Source organism: Cavia porcellus, unplaced genomic scaffold (assembly GCF_034190915.1).
Source record: "Cavia porcellus strain 051 isolate PalLab524CR breed Dunkin Hartley unplaced genomic scaffold, mCavPor4.1 scaffold_6, whole genome shotgun sequence".
Classification (NCBI taxonomy): Eukaryota; Metazoa; Chordata; class Mammalia; order Rodentia; family Caviidae; genus Cavia; species Cavia porcellus.
The window spans coordinates 56,183,060-56,201,934 of NW_026947489.1; the positions used below are offsets into that span (position 1 = coordinate 56,183,060).

At 55.1% G+C, this 18,875-nt stretch overlaps 7 non-coding genes across 7 annotated transcripts; all 7 read right to left on the reverse strand.

Annotated features, from left to right (window-relative positions):
• Window positions 1-1,088: 1,088 nt before the first annotated feature.
• Trnac-gca (transfer RNA cysteine (anticodon GCA)) lies at window positions 1,089-1,160 on the reverse strand. The gene has a single exon. It is a non-coding gene; the product is annotated as a tRNA-Cys (tRNA).
• Window positions 1,161-3,834: 2,674 nt separating this feature from the next.
• Trnac-gca (transfer RNA cysteine (anticodon GCA)) lies at window positions 3,835-3,906 on the reverse strand. Its single transcript has one exon. It is a non-coding gene; the product is annotated as a tRNA-Cys (tRNA).
• Window positions 3,907-6,576: 2,670 nt separating this feature from the next.
• Window positions 6,577-6,648, reverse strand: Trnac-gca (transfer RNA cysteine (anticodon GCA)). The gene has a single exon. It is a non-coding gene; the product is annotated as a tRNA-Cys (tRNA).
• Window positions 6,649-9,318: 2,670 nt separating this feature from the next.
• Trnac-gca (transfer RNA cysteine (anticodon GCA)) lies at window positions 9,319-9,390 on the reverse strand. Its single transcript has one exon. It is a non-coding gene; the product is annotated as a tRNA-Cys (tRNA).
• Window positions 9,391-12,050: 2,660 nt separating this feature from the next.
• Window positions 12,051-12,122, reverse strand: Trnac-gca (transfer RNA cysteine (anticodon GCA)). The gene has a single exon. It is a non-coding gene; the product is annotated as a tRNA-Cys (tRNA).
• Window positions 12,123-14,780: 2,658 nt separating this feature from the next.
• On the reverse strand, window positions 14,781-14,852 carry Trnac-gca (transfer RNA cysteine (anticodon GCA)). Its single transcript has one exon. It is a non-coding gene; the product is annotated as a tRNA-Cys (tRNA).
• A 2,674-nt stretch (window positions 14,853-17,526) lies between these two features.
• Trnac-gca (transfer RNA cysteine (anticodon GCA)) lies at window positions 17,527-17,598 on the reverse strand. The gene has a single exon. It is a non-coding gene; the product is annotated as a tRNA-Cys (tRNA).
• Between the last annotated feature and the right edge of the window lie 1,277 nt (window positions 17,599-18,875).

The following is an 18,875-nucleotide window of genomic DNA, read 5'->3' on the forward strand; positions in this document are numbered from 1 at the left end:
ACAGCAGGCCCACTGCTCAGCACCCATGGCTGAATGCACAGTCTTGCTGTTATTGACCTTAAGCTCGCCACATGCTGGGCACTGGGCTAACTGGTGCCGATAATTCTACCATTGAGTTTGCTTTCACATGGAATCACTGTGCAGTGGCAGGCCACTGTGCTTCCTTCTCTCATGTCAGCTTTCCTGGTGCTCTCCTCCAAGGGTTCTGAATCGAATCTGCCAGTGTCCCCTGGCTTCCTCACAAACTGCCTCGGAAATTGTGCCACCACGAAGGCTGAGTTGCTGCTACCCTGGCAAGTCCTGAGCAAAAGAAGCCTGACAGAGAACACAGTTAGGAAATGCTCTAGAAATCCTGCCTGAACCGGCAAACTGCAAAACAGTAAACAGATGAAATGTGCATTGGGCCACCCATCCATCCATCTGTAAGTCAAATTGGCCAACCAAAGAAGACAGACACACACACACACACACACACACACACACACACACACACAAACACACTCACAGACATGCACTCAGACACACACACACGCACGCGCACACACGCACACTCACACACACACCCACACAAGGCGTGTCTCCAAGCAGAAGTGTGTCACTTGACGGATGACACAAGCTTAGGATCTGACACTCTGGGGAGGCTGGACCAGCAGGAGAGCAAGTTGTTCACCCAGTGGGCCTCTTGATGACTCCCAAAAAAGTAGTGTCCATAACAAAGTAGATGAAACATGCAGCACGTGAAGGCAACCAAATAAACAAAGAAACAAACCAACCAACCAGAAAAGCAAAGCAAAGCAAATAAAAGGAAAGCAAAGCAAAAAGAAAAAGAAAAAAAAAAGCAGGGAGAGAAAGGGGCAAGAACAGGGATGAAAAGGAGAAGGGTTAGTGAGGAAACTGCCTGCAAGGTCCTAGGTTCTATCACCTGTAGCCGAGAAAAGCAGGGAGTAAAACCCCTCCCGCAACCATGCCTTGTGCCAGGTACAGTCCTTGTCCCCAGAGACTTGGGATACCCAATGTAGGCAGAGAGTAGCCTGAGTGACTGGAAACAAGAGCCTTGTAGGTTTGGCAATAAAGTGGGTCACCACAGTAGGGGGCACCCGGATTTGAACCGGGGACCTCTTGATCTGCAGTCAAATGCTCTACCCCTGAGCTATGCCCCCACCTGGATAGGTGTGCGTAATAAGCACTGTAAAGCTGTGTAGACACACCTGCCTGTCACACACCTGACAGCTGAGCTTCAAGAGCCCGGCTGGCGTCATGCCCGCCCTGCCTCCCAGGCTGCCCTGACTTCCTTGGCACACCTGACCACCACGTCTTCTGCTCAGCAGCACTTCCCGGCCCCAGTCCCTGCCTCAGGCTCCGGCAGGCTTCAAAAGCCTGCCAGTCTGCACATACATTGGCCTCCACACTCAGCTCCAGCAGCCAGAGCAGCACTCCAGGAGGGAGTTACTCAGTAGACATTTTGGAGGCCGGGAAGGGTGGAGAGGGATGTGCCAGGGAGGGCCTGGGCTGGGGGCGTGGGTGGGGATGAGGGCTGGGCACAAGCAGAGATGCTTGGTTTCCCAGAGGACTCAGCAGACCCACTGCCTAAGGGACCTATGGCGGCTGTGCATCCACAAGGGGATTCCTGGCGTCCTCTGCTTCACAGACATAGCGGAGACCAAGATGTTGCTTGCGACCCTGAGCTGCATTGGCACAGACGCATAAAGGGTCACACTGGTGAAGCAAATACTTGGGACGCACGACCCTATGAGAAGCACCGTTCCAGGTCATGAGAAGGGACATCTTACCACCAAGCACTCTGGCAGAGCTGTGGAAGGACGGTGTGGGGGTCAAGACCCAAATTGCCTGTCATTGGCCGACGGGGATCTGGGGATCTGGGCCCAGACTGTTGGCTGCCCGGGCTCACAAGACAGTGGATGCCGCTTGCTCGCTGTGAAAGACCCTGGCAGCCCTACAAACTACCACAGCCCTCCATAGCTCTCGTGCAGGCCAGAAGAATAGGCAGCAGGGCCAGAACAATGGACGAGGGGCTGTGGCCCTAGATATCGCAAAGGATGGGGATAATGTGTCACTCCGGGGAACCTGGTAGGCACAAGACTCGGGGACAGAGGGAGCCAGCCATGGAGCCGGAGGAGTGCTACTGAGGTTGCCGGCAGTCACTTCTCCAGGAGCTCCCGTCATTGTACACAATGGAGATGAAAGATTCAGGGGTAGTGGACATAAACAGAAAGGACAGCAATGCAAGTGCACGGAGCCTAGCGCTAAGTCGAGGAGGACTGCAGCTGGATACAAGGACTGTGGTCAGGAGATGTCTCAGCGGTGGGAAGGGTGGGTGACGGGACGGTGTAAGAGAGGCGCTGACTTAAAGCCCGACCCATCCTCCTGCTCCTTACTTGCAGGGAGCATCTCAGCCTTAGGGGCACTCCAAGCCCCAGGATACTGTGCCCTCAAGGCACACGCAGGGAGCCCAAGTCAGTATAGGCCAGGGAGCCCCTGACCTGGAGTCAGGATGCTGTGAACACCGCGGAAGGGCTCTCCTCACAACTCACGTTGTCTAGGAAGCATGCTCTAGTCTGAGCCTTGCTACAGGGAGTGGACACCTTCCCTGTGGCCAGTCACCACCCCTCGGCAGTGCTGCAGCACCTCAGGGGACGCACGTCTGGCCTGGTCACTGCTTCACTCCACCCTCCCCTGCCTTTCCCACATTGTCGGGCTTCTGCAAGCCTGGCCCACGCCTGTACAGCAGGCCCACTGCTCAGCACCCATGGCTGAATGCACAGTCTTGCTGTTATTGACCTTAAGCTCGCCACATGCTGGGCACTGGGCTAACTGGTGCCGATAATTCTACCATTGAGTTTGCTTTCACATGGAATCACTGTGCAGTGGCAGGCCACTGTGCTTCCTTCTCTCATGTCAGCTTTCCTGGTGCTCTCCTCCAAGGGTTCTGAATCGAATCTGCCAGTGTCCCCTGGCTTCCTCACAAACTGCCTCGGAAATTGTGCCACCACGAAGGCTGAGTTGCTGCTACCCTGGCAAGTCCTGAGCAAAAGAAGCCTGACAGAGAACACAGTTAGGAAATGCTCTAGAAATCCTGCCTGAACCGGCAAACTGCAAAACAGTAAACAGATGAAATGTGCATTGGGCCACCCATCCATCCATCTGTAAGTCAAATTGGCCAACCAAAGAAGACAGACACACACACACACACACACACACACACACACACACACACACACAAACACACTCACAGACATGCACTCAGACACACACACACGCACGCGCACACACGCACACTCACACACACACCCACACAAGGCGTGTCTCCAAGCAGAAGTGTGTCACTTGACGGATGACACAAGCTTAGGATCTGACACTCTGGGGAGGCTGGACCAGCAGGAGAGCAAGTTGTTCACCCAGTGGGCCTCTTGATGACTCCCAAAAAAGTAGTGTCCATAACAAAATAGATGAAACATGCAGCACGTGAAGGCAACCAAATAAACAAAGAAACAAACCAACCAACCAGAAAAGCAAAGCAAAGCAAATAAAAGGAAAGCAAAGCAAAAAGAAAAAGAAAAAAAAAAGCAGGGAGAGAAAGGGGCAAGAACAGGGATGAAAAGGAGAAGGGTTAGTGAGGAAACTGCCTGCAAGGTCCTAGGTTCTATCACCTGTAGCCGAGAAAAGCAGGGAGTAAAACCCCTCCCGCAACCATGCCTTGTGCCAGGTACAGTCCTTGTCCCCAGAGACTTGGGATACCCAATGTAGGCAGAGAGTAGCCTGAGTGACTGGAAACAAGAGCCTTGTAGGTTTGGCAATAAAGTGGGTCACCACAGTAGGGGGCACCCGGATTTGAACCGGGGACCTCTTGATCTGCAGTCAAATGCTCTACCCCTGAGCTATGCCCCCACCTGGATAGGTGTGCGTAATAAGCACTGTAAAGCTGTGTAGACACACCTGCCTGTCACACACCTGACAGCTGAGCTTCAAGAGCCCGGCTGGCGTCATGCCCGCCCTGCCTCCCAGGCTGCCCTGACTTCCTTGGCACACCTGACCACCACGTCTTCTGCTCAGCAGCACTTCCCGGCCCCAGTCCCTGCCTCAGGCTCCGGCAGGCTTCAAAAGCCTGCCAGTCTGCACATACATTGGCCTCCACACTCAGCTCCAGCAGCCAGAGCAGCACTCCAGGAGGGAGTTACTCAGTAGACATTTTGGAGGCCGGGAAGGGTGGAGAGGGATGTGCCAGGGAGGGCCTGGGCTGGGGGCGTGGGTGGGGATGAGGGCTGGGCACAAGCAGAGATGCTTGGTTTCCCAGAGGACTCAGCAGACCCACTGCCTAAGGGACCTATGGCGGCTGTGCATCCACAAGGGGATTCCTGGCGTCCTCTGCTTCACAGACATAGCGGAGACCAAGATGTTGCTTGCGACCCTGAGCTGCATTGGCACAGACGCATAAAGGGTCACACTGGTGAAGCAAATACTTGGGACGCACGACCCTATGAGAAGCACCGTTCCAGGTCATGAGAAGGGACATCTTACCACCAAGCACTCTGGCAGAGCTGTGGAAGGACGGTGTGGGGGTCAAGACCCAAATTGCCTGTCATTGGCCGACGGGGATCTGGGGATCTGGGCCCAGACTGTTGGCTGCCCGGGCTCACAAGACAGTGGATGCCGCTTGCTCGCTGTGAAAGACCCTGGCAGCCCTACAAACTACCACAGCCCTCCATAGCTCTCGTGCAGGCCAGAAGAATAGGCAGCAGGGCCAGAACAATGGACGAGGGGCTGTGGCCCTAGATATCGCAAAGGATGGGGATAATGTGTCACTCCGGGGAACCTGGTAGGCACAAGACTCGGGGACAGAGGGAGCCAGCCATGGAGCCGGAGGAGTGCTACTGAGGTTGCCGGCAGTCACTTCTCTAGGAGCTCCCGTCATTGTACACAATGGAGATGAAAGATTCAGGGGTAGTGGACATAAACAGAAAGGACAGCAATGCAAGTGCACGGAGCCTAGCGCTAAGTCGAGGAGGACTGCAGCTGGATACAAGGACTGTGGTCAGGAGATGTCTCAGCGGTGGGAAGGGTGGGTGACGGGACGGTGTAAGAGAGGCGCTGACTTAAAGCCCGACCCATCCTCCTGCTCCTTACTTGCAGGGAGCATCTCAGCCTTAGGGGCACTCCAAGCCCCAGGATACTGTGCCCTCAAGGCACACGCAGGGAGCCCAAGTCAGTATAGGCCAGGGAGCCCCTGACCTGGAGTCAGGATGCTGTGAACACCGCGGAAGGGCTCTCCTCACAACTCACGTTGTCTAGGAAGCATGCTCTAGTCTGAGCCTTGCTACAGGGAGTGGACACCTTCCCTGTGGCCAGTCACCACCCCTCGGCAGTGCTGCAGCACCTCAGGGGACGCACGTCTGGCCTGGTCACTGCTTCACTCCACCCTCCCCTGCCTTTCCCACATTGTCGGGCTTCTGCAAGCCTGGCCCACGCCTGTACAGCAGGCCCACTGCTCAGCACCCATGGCTGAATGCACAGTCTTGCTGTTATTGACCTTAAGCTCGCCACATGCTGGGCACTGGGCTAACTGGTGCCGATAATTCTACCATTGAGTTTGCTTTCACATGGAATCACTGTGCAGTGGCAGGCCACTGTGCTTCCTTCTCTCATGTCAGCTTTCCTGGTGCTCTCCTCCAAGGGTTCTGAATCGAATCTGCCAGTGTCCCCTGGCTTCCTCACAAACTGCCTCGGAAATTGTGCCACCACGAAGGCTGAGTTGCTGCTACCCTGGCAAGTCCTGAGCAAAAGAAGCCTGACAGAGAACACAGTTAGGAAATGCTCTAGAAATCCTGCCTGAACCGGCAAACTGCAAAACAGTAAACAGATGAAATGTGCATTGGGCCACCCATCCATCCATCTGTAAGTCAAATTGGCCAACCAAAGAAGACAGACACACACACACACACACACACACACACACACACACACACAAACACACTCACAGACATGCACTCAGACACACACACACGCACGCGCACACACGCACACTCACACACACACCCACACAAGGCGTGTCTCCAAGCAGAAGTGTGTCACTTGACGGATGACACAAGCTTAGGATCTGACACTCTGGGGAGGCTGGACCAGCAGGAGAGCAAGTTGTTCACCCAGTGGGCCTCTTGATGACTCCCAAAAAAGTAGTGTCCATAACAAAATAGATGAAACATGCAGCACGTGAAGGCAACCAAATAAACAAAGAAACAAACCAACCAACCAGAAAAGCAAAGCAAAGCAAATAAAAGGAAAGCAAAGCAAAAAGAAAAAGAAAAAAAAAAGCAGGGAGAGAAAGGGGCAAGAACAGGGATGAAAAGGAGAAGGGTTAGTGAGGAAACTGCCTGCAAGGTCCTAGGTTCTATCACCTGTAGCCGAGAAAAGCAGGGAGTAAAACCCCTCCCGCAACCATGCCTTGTGCCAGGTACAGTCCTTGTCCCCAGAGACTTGGGATACCCAATGTAGGCAGAGAGTAGCCTGAGTGACTGGAAACAAGAGCCTTGTAGGTTTGGCAATAAAGTGGGTCACCACAGTAGGGGGCACCCGGATTTGAACCGGGGACCTCTTGATCTGCAGTCAAATGCTCTACCCCTGAGCTATGCCCCCACCTGGATAGGTGTGCGTAATAAGCACTGTAAAGCTGTGTAGACACACCTGCCTGTCACACACCTGACAGCTGAGCTTCAAGAGCCCGGCTGGCGTCATGCCCGCCCTGCCTCCCAGGCTGCCCTGACTTCCTTGGCACACCTGACCACCACGTCTTCTGCTCAGCAGCACTTCCCGGCCCCAGTCCCTGCCTCAGGCTCCGGCAGGCTTCAAAAGCCTGCCAGTCTGCACATACATTGGCCTCCACACTCAGCTCCAGCAGCCAGAGCAGCACTCCAGGAGGGAGTTACTCAGTAGACATTTTGGAGGCCGGGAAGGGTGGAGAGGGATGTGCCAGGGAGGGCCTGGGCTGGGGGCGTGGGTGGGGATGAGGGCTGGGCACAAGCAGAGATGCTTGGTTTCCCAGAGGACTCAGCAGACCCACTGCCTAAGGGACCTATGGCGGCTGTGCATCCACAAGGGGATTCCTGGCGTCCTCTGCTTCACAGACATAGCGGAGACCAAGATGTTGCTTGCGACCCTGAGCTGCATTGGCACAGACGCATAAAGGGTCACACTGGTGAAGCAAATACTTGGGACGCACGACCCTACGAGAAGCACCGTTCCAGGTCATGAGAAGGGACATCTTACCACCAAGCACTCTGGCAGAGCTGTGGAAGGACGGTGTGGGGGTCAAGACCCAAATTGCCTGTCATTGGCCGACGGGGATCTGGGGATCTGGGCCCAGACTGTTGGCTGCCCGGGCTCACAAGACAGTGGATGCCGCTTGCTCGCTGTGAAAGACCCTGGCAGCCCTACAAACTACCACAGCCCTCCATAGCTCTCGTGCAGGCCAGAAGAATAGGCAGCAGGGCCAGAACAATGGACGAGGGGCTGTGGCCCTAGATATCGCAAAGGATGGGGATAATGTGTCACTCCGGGGAACCTGGTAGGCACAAGACTCGGGGACAGAGGGAGCCAGCCATGGAGCCGGAGGAGTGCTACTGAGGTTGCCAGCAGTCACTTCTCTAGGAGCTCCCGTCATTGTACACAATGGAGATGAAAGATTCAGGGGTAGTGGACATAAACAGAAAGGACAGCAATGCAAGTGCACGGAGCCTAGCGCTAAGTCGAGGAGGACTGCAGCTGGATACAAGGACTGTGGTCAGGAGATGTCTCAGCGGTGGGAAGGGTGGGTGACGGGACGGTGTAAGAGAGGCGCTGACTTAAAGCCCGACCCATCCTCCTGCTCCTTACTTGCAGGGAGCATCTCAGCCTTAGGGGCACTCCAAGCCCCAGGATACTGTGCCCTCAAGGCACACGCAGGGAGCCCAAGTCAGTATAGGCCAGGGAGCCCCTGACCTGGAGTCAGGATGCTGTGAACACCGCGGAAGGGCTCTCCTCACAACTCACGTTGTCTAGGAAGCATGCTCTAGTCTGAGCCTTGCTACAGGGAGTGGACACCTTCCCTGTGGCCAGTCACCACCCCTCGGCAGTGCTGCAGCACCTCAGGGGACGCACGTCTGGCCTGGTCACTGCTTCACTCCACCCTCCCCTGCCTTTCCCACATTGTCGGGCTTCTGCAAGCCTGGCCCACGCCTGTACAGCAGGCCCACTGCTCAGCACCCATGGCTGAATGCACAGTCTTGCTGTTATTGACCTTAAGCTCGCCACATGCTGGGCACTGGGCTAACTGGTGCCGATAATTCTACCATTGAGTTTGCTTTCACATGGAATCACTGTGCAGTGGCAGGCCACTGTGCTTCCTTCTCTCATGTCAGCTTTCCTGGTGCTCTCCTCCAAGGGTTCTGAATCGAATCTGCCAGTGTCCCCTGGCTTCCTCACAAACTGCCTCGGAAATTGTGCCACCACGAAGGCTGAGTTGCTGCTACCCTGGCAAGTCCTGAGCAAAAGAAGCCTGACAGAGAACACAGTTAGGAAATGCTCTAGAAATCCTGCCTGAACCGGCAAACTGCAAAACAGTAAACAGATGAAATGTGCATTGGGCCACCCATCCATCCATCTGTAAGTCAAATTGGCCAACCAAAGAAGACAGACACACACACACACACACACACACACACACACACACACACAAACACACTCACAGACATGCACTCAGACACACACACACGCACGCGCACACACGCACACTCACACACACACCCACACAAGGCGTGTCTCCAAGCAGAAGTGTGTCACTTGACGGATGACACAAGCTTAGGATCTGACACTCTGGGGAGGCTGGACCAGCAGGAGAGCAAGTTGTTCACCCAGTGGGCCTCTTGATGACTCCCAAAAAAGTAGTGTCCATAACAAAATAGATGAAACATGCAGCACGTGAAGGCAACCAAATAAACAAAGAAACAAACCAACCAACCAGAAAAGCAAAGCAAAGCAAATAAAAGGAAAGCAAAGCAAAAAGAAAAAGAAAAAAAAAAGCAGGGAGAGAAAGGGGCAAGAACAGGGATGAAAAGGAGAAGGGTTAGTGAGGAAACTGCCTGCAAGGTCCTAGGTTCTATCACCTGTAGCCGAGAAAAGCAGGGAGTAAAACCCCTCCCGCAACCATGCCTTGTGCCAGGTACAGTCCTTGTCCCCAGAGACTTGGGATACCCAATGTAGGCAGAGAGTAGCCTGAGTGACTGGAAACAAGAGCCTTGTAGGTTTGGCAATAAAGTGGGTCACCACAGTAGGGGGCACCCGGATTTGAACCGGGGACCTCTTGATCTGCAGTCAAATGCTCTACCCCTGAGCTATGCCCCCACCTGGATAGGTGTGCGTAATAAGCACTGTAAAGCTGTGTAGACACACCTGCCTGTCACACACCTGACAGCTGAGCTTCAAGAGCCCGGCTGGCGTCATGCCCGCCCTGCCTCCCAGGCTGCCCTGACTTCCTTGGCACACCTGACCACCACGTCTTCTGCTCAGCAGCACTTCCCGGCCCCAGTCCCTGCCTCAGGCTCCGGCAGGCTTCAAAAGCCTGCCAGTCTGCACATACATTGGCCTCCACACTCAGCTCCAGCAGCCAGAGCAGCACTCCAGGAGGGAGTTACTCAGTAGACATTTTGGAGGCCGGGAAGGGTGGAGAGGGATGTGCCAGGGAGGGCCTGGGCTGGGGGCGTGGGTGGGGATGAGGGCTGGGCACAAGCAGAGATGCTTGGTTTCCCAGAGGACTCAGCAGACCCACTGCCTAAGGGACCTATGGCGGCTGTGCATCCACAAGGGGATTCCTGGCGTCCTCTGCTTCACAGACATAGCGGAGACCAAGATGTTGCTTGCGACCCTGAGCTGCATTGGCACAGACGCATAAAGGGTCACACTGGTGAAGCAAATACTTGGGACGCACGACCCTATGAGAAGCACCGTTCCAGGTCATGAGAAGGGACATCTTACCACCAAGCACTCTGGCAGAGCTGTGGAAGGACGGTGTGGGGGTCAAGACCCAAATTGCCTGTCATTGGCCGACGGGGATCTGGGGATCTGGGCCCAGACTGTTGGCTGCCCGGGCTCACAAGACAGTGGATGCCGCTTGCTCGCTGTGAAAGACCCTGGCAGCCCTACAAACTACCACAGCCCTCCATAGCTCTCGTGCAGGCCAGAAGAATAGGCAGCAGGGCCAGAACAATGGACGAGGGGCTGTGGCCCTAGATATCGCAAAGGATGGGGATAATGTGTCACTCCGGGGAACCTGGTAGGCACAAGACTCGGGGACAGAGGGAGCCAGCCATGGAGCCGGAGGAGTGCTACTGAGGTTGCCAGCAGTCACTTCTCTAGGAGCTCCCGTCATTGTACACAATGGAGATGAAAGATTCAGGGGTAGTGGACATAAACAGAAAGGACAGCAATGCAAGTGCACGGAGCCTAGCGCTAAGTCGAGGAGGACTGCAGCTGGATACAAGGACTGTGGTCAGGAGATGTCTCAGCGGTGGGAACGGGACGGTGTAAGAGAGGCGCTGACTTAAAGCCCGACCCATCCTCCTGCTCCTTACTTGCAGGGAGCATCTCAGCCTTAGGGGCACTCCAAGCCCCAGGATACTGTGCCCTCAAGGCACACGCAGGGAGCCCAAGTCAGTATAGGCCAGGGAGCCCCTGACCTGGAGTCAGGATGCTGTGAACACCGCGGAAGGGCTCTCCTCACAACTCACGTTGTCTAGGAAGCATGCTCTAGTCTGAGCCTTGCTACAGGGAGTGGACACCTTCCCTGTGGCCAGTCACCACCCCTCGGCAGTGCTGCAGCACCTCAGGGGACGCACGTCTGGCCTGGTCACTGCTTCACTCCACCCTCCCCTGCCTTTCCCACATTGTCGGGCTTCTGCAAGCCTGGCCCACGCCTGTACAGCAGGCCCACTGCTCAGCACCCATGGCTGAATGCACAGTCTTGCTGTTATTGACCTTAAGCTCGCCACATGCTGGGCACTGGGCTAACTGGTGCCGATAATTCTACCATTGAGTTTGCTTTCACATGGAATCACTGTGCAGTGGCAGGCCACTGTGCTTCCTTCTCTCATGTCAGCTTTCCTGGTGCTCTCCTCCAAGGGTTCTGAATCGAATCTGCCAGTGTCCCCTGGCTTCCTCACAAACTGCCTCGGAAATTGTGCCACCACGAAGGCTGAGTTGCTGCTACCCTGGCAAGTCCTGAGCAAAAGAAGCCTGACAGAGAACACAGTTAGGAAATGCTCTAGAAATCCTGCCTGAACCGGCAAACTGCAAAACAGTAAACAGATGAAATGTGCATTGGGCCACCCATCCATCCATCTGTAAGTCAAATTGGCCAACCAAAGAAGACAGACACACACACACACACACACACACACACACACACACACACAAACACACTCACAGACATGCACTCAGACACACACACACGCACGCGCACACACGCACACTCACACACACACCCACACAAGGCGTGTCTCCAAGCAGAAGTGTGTCACTTGACGGATGACACAAGCTTAGGATCTGACACTCTGGGGAGGCTGGACCAGCAGGAGAGCAAGTTGTTCACCCAGTGGGCCTCTTGATGACTCCCAAAAAAGTAGTGTCCATAACAAAATAGATGAAACATGCAGCACGTGAAGGCAACCAAATAAACAAAGAAACAAACCAACCAACCAGAAAAGCAAAGCAAAGCAAATAAAAGGAAAGCAAAGCAAAAAGAAAAAGAAAAAAAAAAGCAGGGAGAGAAAGGGGCAAGAACAGGGATGAAAAGGAGAAGGGTTAGTGAGGAAACTGCCTGCAAGGTCCTAGGTTCTATCACCTGTAGCCGAGAAAAGCAGGGAGTAAAACCCCTCCCGCAACCATGCCTTGTGCCAGGTACAGTCCTTGTCCCCAGAGACTTGGGATACCCAATGTAGGCAGAGAGTAGCCTGAGTGACTGGAAACAAGAGCCTTGTAGGTTTGGCAATAAAGTGGGTCACCACAGTAGGGGGCACCCGGATTTGAACCGGGGACCTCTTGATCTGCAGTCAAATGCTCTACCCCTGAGCTATGCCCCCACCTGGATAGGTGTGCGTAATAAGCACTGTAAAGCTGTGTAGACACACCTGCCTGTCACACACCTGACAGCTGAGCTTCAAGAGCCCGGCTGGCGTCATGCCCGCCCTGCCTCCCAGGCTGCCCTGACTTCCTTGGCACACCTGACCACCACGTCTTCTGCTCAGCAGCACTTCCCGGCCCCAGTCCCTTCCTCAGGCTCCGGCAGGCTTCAAAAGCCTGCCAGTCTGCACATACATTGGCCTCCACACTCAGCTCCAGCAGCCAGAGCAGCACTCCAGGAGGGAGTTACTCAGTAGACATTTTGGAGGCCGGGAAGGGTGGAGAGGGATGTGCCAGGGAGGGCCTGGGCTGGGGGCGTGGGTGGGGATGAGGGCTGGGCACAAGCAGAGATGCTTGGTTTCCCAGAGGACTCAGCAGACCCACTGCCTAAGGGACCTATGGCGGCTGTGCATCCACAAGGGGATTCCTGGCGTCCTCTGCTTCACAGACATAGCGGAGACCAAGATGTTGCTTGCGACCCTGAGCTGCATTGGCACAGACGCATAAAGGGTCACACTGGTGAAGCAAATACTTGGGACGCACGACCCTATGAGAAGCACCGTTCCAGGTCATGAGAAGGGACATCTTACCACCAAGCACTCTGGCAGAGCTGTGGAAGGACGGTGTGGGGGTCAAGACCCAAATTGCCTGTCATTGGCCGACGGGGATCTGGGGATCTGGGCCCAGACTGTTGGCTGCCCGGGCTCACAAGACAGTGGATGCCGCTTGCTCGCTGTGAAAGACCCTGGCAGCCCTACAAACTACCACAGCCCTCCATAGCTCTCGTGCAGGCCAGAAGAATAGGCAGCAGGGCCAGAACAATGGACGAGGGGCTGTGGCCCTAGATATCGCAAAGGATGGGGATAATGTGTCACTCCGGGGAACCTGGTAGGCACAAGACTCGGGGACAGAGGGAGCCAGCCATGGAGCCGGAGGAGTGCTACTGAGGTTGCCAGCAGTCACTTCTCTAGGAGCTCCCGTCATTGTACACAATGGAGATGAAAGATTCAGGGGTAGTGGACATAAACAGAAAGGACAGCAATGCAAGTGCACGGAGCCTAGCGCTAAGTCGAGGAGGACTGCAGCTGGATACAAGGACTGTGGTCAGGAGATGTCTCAGCGGTGGGAACGGGACGGTGTAAGAGAGGCGCTGACTTAAAGCCCGACCCATCCTCCTGCTCCTTACTTGCAGGGAGCATCTCAGCCTTAGGGGCACTCCAAGCCCCAGGATACTGTGCCCTCAAGGCACACGCAGGGAGCCCAAGTCAGTATAGGCCAGGGAGCCCCTGACCTGGAGTCAGGATGCTGTGAACACCGCGGAAGGGCTCTCCTCACAACTCACGTTGTCTAGGAAGCATGCTCTAGTCTGAGCCTTGCTACAGGGAGTGGACACCTTCCCTGTGGCCAGTCACCACCCCTCGGCAGTGCTGCAGCACCTCAGGGGACGCACGTCTGGCCTGGTCACTGCTTCACTCCACCCTCCCCTGCCTTTCCCACATTGTCGGGCTTCTGCAAGCCTGGCCCACGCCTGTACAGCAGGCCCACTGCTCAGCACCCATGGCTGAATGCACAGTCTTGCTGTTATTGACCTTAAGCTCGCCACATGCTGGGCACTGGGCTAACTGGTGCCGATAATTCTACCATTGAGTTTGCTTTCACATGGAATCACTGTGCAGTGGCAGGCCACTGTGCTTCCTTCTCTCATGTCAGCTTTCCTGGTGCTCTCCTCCAAGGGTTCTGAATCGAATCTGCCAGTGTCCCCTGGCTTCCTCACAAACTGCCTCGGAAATTGTGCCACCACGAAGGCTGAGTTGCTGCTACCCTGGCAAGTCCTGAGCAAAAGAAGCCTGACAGAGAACACAGTTAGGAAATGCTCTAGAAATCCTGCCTGAACCGGCAAACTGCAAAACAGTAAACAGATGAAATGTGCATTGGGCCACCCATCCATCCATCTGTAAGTCAAATTGGCCAACCAAAGAAGACAGACACACACACACACACACACACACACACACACACACACAAACACACTCACAGACATGCACTCAGACACACACACACGCACGCGCACACACGCACACTCACACACACACCCACACAAGGCGTGTCTCCAAGCAGAAGTGTGTCACTTGACGGATGACACAAGCTTAGGATCTGACACTCTGGGGAGGCTGGACCAGCAGGAGAGCAAGTTGTTCACCCAGTGGGCCTCTTGATGACTCCCAAAAAAGTAGTGTCCATAACAAAATAGATGAAACATGCAGCACGTGAAGGCAACCAAATAAACAAAGAAACAAACCAACCAACCAGAAAAGCAAAGCAAAGCAAATAAAAGGAAAGCAAAGCAAAAAGAAAAAGAAAAAAAAAAGCAGGGAGAGAAAGGGGCAAGAACAGGGATGAAAAGGAGAAGGGTTAGTGAGGAAACTGCCTGCAAGGTCCTAGGTTCTATCACCTGTAGCCGAGAAAAGCAGGGAGTAAAACCCCTCCCGCAACCATGCCTTGTGCCAGGTACAGTCCTTGTCCCCAGAGACTTGGGATACCCAATGTAGGCAGAGAGTAGCCTGAGTGACTGGAAACAAGAGCCTTGTAGGTTTGGCAATAAAGTGGGTCACCACAGTAGGGGGCACCCGGATTTGAACCGGGGACCTCTTGATCTGCAGTCAAATGCTCTACCCCTGAGCTATGCCCCCACCTGGATAGGTGTGCGTAATAAGCACTGTAAAGCTGTGTAGACACACCTGCCTGTCACACACCTGACAGCTGAGCTTCAAGAGCCCGGCTGGCGTCATGCCCGCCCTGCCTCCCAGGCTGCCCTGACTTCCTTGGCACACCTGACCACCACGTCTTCTGCTCAGCAGCACTTCCCGGCCCCAGTCCCTTCCTCAGGCTCCGGCAGGCTTCAAAAGCCTGCCAGTCTGCACATACATTGGCCTCCACACTCAGCTCCAGCAGCCAGAGCAGCACTCCAGGAGGGAGTTACTCAGTAGACATTTTGGAGGCCGGGAAGGGTGGAGAGGGATGTGCCAGGGAGGGCCTGGGCTGGGGGCGTGGGTGGGGATGAGGGCTGGGCACAAGCAGAGATGCTTGGTTTCCCAGAGGACTCAGCAGACCCACTGCCTAAGGGACCTATGGCGGCTGTGCATCCACAAGGGGATTCCTGGCGTCCTCTGCTTCACAGACATAGCGGAGACCAAGATGTTGCTTGCGACCCTGAGCTGCATTGGCACAGACGCATAAAGGGTCACACTGGTGAAGCAAATACTTGGGACGCACGACCCTATGAGAAGCACCGTTCCAGGTCATGAGAAGGGACATCTTACCACCAAGCACTCTGGCAGAGCTGTGGAAGGACGGTGTGGGGGTCAAGACCCAAATTGCCTGTCATTGGCCGACGGGGATCTGGGGATCTGGGCCCAGACTGTTGGCTGCCCGGGCTCACAAGACAGTGGATGCCGCTTGCTCGCTGTGAAAGACCCTGGCAGCCCTACAAACTACCACAGCCCTCCATAGCTCTCGTGCAGGCCAGAAGAATAGGCAGCAGGGCCAGAACAATGGACGAGGGGCTGTGGCCCTAGATATCGCAAAGGATGGGGATAATGTGTCACTCCGGGGAACCTGGTAGGCACAAGACTCGGGGACAGAGGGAGCCAGCCATGGAGCCGGAGGAGTGCTACTGAGGTTGCCAGCAGTCACTTCTCTAGGAGCTCCCGTCATTGTACACAATGGAGATGAAAGATTCAGGGGTAGTGGACATAAACAGAAAGGACAGCAATGCAAGTGCACGGAGCCTAGCGCTAAGTCGAGGAGGACTGCAGCTGGATACAAGGACTGTGGTCAGGAGATGTCTCAGCGGTGGGAAGGGTGGGTGACGGGACGGTGTAAGAGAGGCGCTGACTTAAAGCCCGACCCATCCTCCTGCTCCTTACTTGCAGGGAGCATCTCAGCCTTAGGGGCACTCCAAGCCCCAGGATACTGTGCCCTCAAGGCACACGCAGGGAGCCCAAGTCAGTATAGGCCAGGGAGCCCCTGACCTGGAGTCAGGATGCTGTGAACACCGCGGAAGGGCTCTCCTCACAACTCACGTTGTCTAGGAAGCATGCTCTAGTCTGAGCCTTGCTACAGGGAGTGGACACCTTCCCTGTGGCCAGTCACCACCCCTCGGCAGTGCTGCAGCACCTCAGGGGACGCACGTCTGGCCTGGTCACTGCTTCACTCCACCCTCCCCTGCCTTTCCCACATTGTCGGGCTTCTGCAAGCCTGGCCCACGCCTGTACAGCAGGCCCACTGCTCAGCACCCATGGCTGAATGCACAGTCTTGCTGTTATTGACCTTAAGCTCGCCACATGCTGGGCACTGGGCTAACTGGTGCCGATAATTCTACCATTGAGTTTGCTTTCACATGGAATCACTGTGCAGTGGCAGGCCACTGTGCTTCCTTCTCTCATGTCAGCTTTCCTGGTGCTCTCCTCCAAGGGTTCTGAATCGAATCTGCCAGTGTCCCCTGGCTTCCTCACAAACTGCCTCGGAAATTGTGCCACCACGAAGGCTGAGTTGCTGCTACCCTGGCAAGTCCTGAGCAAAAGAAGCCTGACAGAGAACACAGTTAGGAAATGCTCTAGAAATCCTGCCTGAACCGGCAAACTGCAAAACAGTAAACAGATGAAATGTGCATTGGGCCACCCATCCATCCATCTGTAAGTCAAATTGGCCAACCAAAGAAGACAGACAGACACACACACACACACACACACACACACACACACACACACAAACACACTCACAGACATGCACTCAGACACACACACACGCACGCGCACACACGCACACTCACACACACACCCACACAAGGCGTGTCTCCAAGCAGAAGTGTGTCACTTGACGGATGACACAAGCTTAGGATCTGACACTCTGGGGAGGCTGGACCAGCAGGAGAGCAAGTTGTTCACCCAGTGGGCCTCTTGATGACTCCCAAAAAAGTAGTGTCCATAACAAAATAGATGAAACATGCAGCACGTGAAGGCAACCAAATAAACAAAGAAACAAACCAACCAACCAGAAAAGCAAAGCAAAGCAAATAAAAGGAAAGCAAAGCAAAAAGAAAAAGAAAAAAAAAAGCAGGGAGAGAAAGGGGCAAGAACAGGGATGAAAAGGAGAAGGGTTAGTGAGGAAACTGCCTGCAAGGTCCTAGGTTCTATCACCTGTAGCCGAGAAAAGCAGGGAGTAAAACCCCTCCCGCAACCATGCCTTGTGCCAGGTACAGTCCTTGTCCCCAGAGACTTGGGATACCCAATGTAGGCAGAGAGTAGCCTGAGTGACTGGAAACAAGAGCCTTGTAGGTTTGGCAATAAAGTGGGTCACCACAGTAGGGGGCACCCGGATTTGAACCGGGGACCTCTTGATCTGCAGTCAAATGCTCTACCCCTGAGCTATGCCCCCACCTGGATAGGTGTGCGTAATAAGCACTGTAAAGCTGTGTAGACACACCTGCCTGTCACACACCTGACAGCTGAGCTTCAAGAGCCCGGCTGGCGTCATGCCCGCCCTGCCTCCCAGGCTGCCCTGACTTCCTTGGCACACCTGACCACCACGTCTTCTGCTCAGCAGCACTTCCCGGCCCCAGTCCCTGCCTCAGGCTCCGGCAGGCTTCAAAAGCCTGCCAGTCTGCACATACATTGGCCTCCACACTCAGCTCCAGCAGCCAGAGCAGCACTCCAGGAGGGAGTTACTCAGTAGACATTTTGGAGGCCGGGAAGGGTGGAGAGGGATGTGCCAGGGAGGGCCTGGGCTGGGGGCGTGGGTGGGGATGAGGGCTGGGCACAAGCAGAGATGCTTGGTTTCCCAGAGGACTCAGCAGACCCACTGCCTAAGGGACCTATGGCGGCTGTGCATCCACAAGGGGATTCCTGGCGTCCTCTGCTTCACAGACATAGCGGAGACCAAGATGTTGCTTGCGACCCTGAGCTGCATTGGCACAGACGCATAAAGGGTCACACTGGTGAAGCAAATACTTGGGACGCACGACCCTATGAGAAGCACCGTTCCAGGTCATGAGAAGGGACATCTTACCACCAAGCACTCTGGCAGAGCTGTGGAAGGACGGTGTGGGGGTCAAGACCCAAATTGCCTGTCATTGGCCGACGGGGATCTGGGGATCTGGGCCCAGACTGTTGGCTGCCCGGGCTCACAAGACAGTGGATGCCGCTTGCTCGCTGTGAAAGACCCTGGCAGCCCTACAAACTACCACAGCCCTCCATAGCTCTCGTGCAGGCCAGAAGAATAGGCAGCAGGGCCAGAACAATGGACGAGGGGCTGTGGCCCTAGATATCGCAAAGGATGGGGATAATGTGTCACTCCGGGGAACCTGGTAGGCACAAGACTCGGGGACAGAGGGAGCCAGCCATGGAGCCGGAGGAGTGCTACTGAGGTTGCCAGCAGTCACTTCTCTAGGAGCTCCCGTCATTGTACACAATGGAGATGAAAGATTCAGGGGTAGTGGACATAAACAGAAAGGACAGCAATGCAAGTGCACGGAGCCTAGCGCTAAGTCGAGGAGGACTGCAGCTGGATACAAGGACTGTGGTCAGGAGATGTCTCAGCGGTGGGAACGGGACGGTGTAAGAGAGGCGCTGACTTAAAGCCCGACCCATCCTCCTGCTCCTTACTTGCAGGGAGCATCTCAGCCTTAGGGGCACTCCAAGCCCCAGGATACTGTG